At 36.2% G+C, this 1,136-nt stretch overlaps 1 non-coding gene across 1 annotated transcript; it reads left to right on the top strand.

Moving 5' to 3' along the window:
* The first annotated feature begins 587 nt into the window (after positions 1-587).
* Trnav-uac lies at positions 588-660 on the top strand. Its single transcript has one exon. It is a non-coding gene; the product is annotated as a tRNA-Val (tRNA).
* The last annotated feature ends 476 nt before the right edge of the window (positions 661-1,136 follow it).

The following is a 1,136-nucleotide window of genomic DNA, read 5'->3' as shown; positions in this document are numbered from 1 at the left end:
CAATTTTTTATGAGAAACTATGCATATTTATAATTTTGTACGAAAACGAGTTTCTTACAAATTTGGACGAAATTTTTCAACATCTCTAAAAATTCGTAGAAATAATTTTTACCAGGGTATATGCAGATAATGATTACTTATTTTACAATTTGCTTTACAAGCGTAAAATGCATAATTGTAGCGCGTACCGAAGTATTCTTGTAGTGCAACATAAATCCTTGCTTATTCCTGTTTATATAAAATTGTTCCTTATACGCTTGTTGCCTGATATTTTGCCACAACGAATTTTGCTCGCATGCCGTATATCCACAGATGAACCTGTAACCCAAGTCTCACGAACGCAAGTAACGCGTTTGAATCGTAGAAAACTATTATGATTATTTAGGCGCCTGCGCAGTTTTATTGAATCCTGAACTTACTTGGTCCGTATGGTTAAGTTACCCAGATTTAAGCTCCTTGTTACAGCAGCGCAAAATTTAACCCACAATCAAAGTCATGAATGTATTTGGTTTACAAGGGATGTGTCTATAATCTTCTGTCGTGTATGATTTCTACAGAAATCGTAAATGGCTCGCACGAATATGCAAGGTTCCGTGGTGTAGCGGTTATCACGTCTGCTTTACACGCAGAAGGTCGCCGGTTCGATCCCGGCCGGAACCACTTATTTTGCCAATTTTTTTCGTCTTGGAGAAATAATAATTGATCGTGTATCAACTCTTACTTGTTCGTATCTTGATAAGTTGATTCTGGCATTGTGGTTGCATAAGAGATCCAAGTTGGTTGAACTTGTTGCAAAACTTGTGTCCTGAAATTAAGAAGTTACTGCGAAATACTTTAATATCTAATTTTATCAATAGACTTGATAAATTTTTTTTCCTACTTCGCGGTGGCTAGTGATTTTGAACAGGGGTTCTGCGATTGCCAAGCTTCTGGGGACATATAAACCTTAAACTATGAAATCGGAGGTAATTTTCAAAGAAAGACAGCTGATAAAAGAAGAAATTTTACTACTTTCTATTTTCATCCTACATTAGGGTCATCTTTGAGGAATATTTCCACAGGTAAACAATTCATTCAACTAATTGACACAGAGTGATTCGCCACCAGTGCGCACGGATTGTACCAATAATATTTTA

Source organism: Diprion similis, chromosome 8 (assembly GCF_021155765.1).
Source record: "Diprion similis isolate iyDipSimi1 chromosome 8, iyDipSimi1.1, whole genome shotgun sequence".
Lineage (NCBI taxonomy): Eukaryota > Metazoa > Arthropoda > Insecta > Hymenoptera > Diprionidae > Diprion > Diprion similis.
Note: the sequence above shows the minus strand (reverse complement) of the source record. Positions and strands in the feature narration are given on the sequence as shown.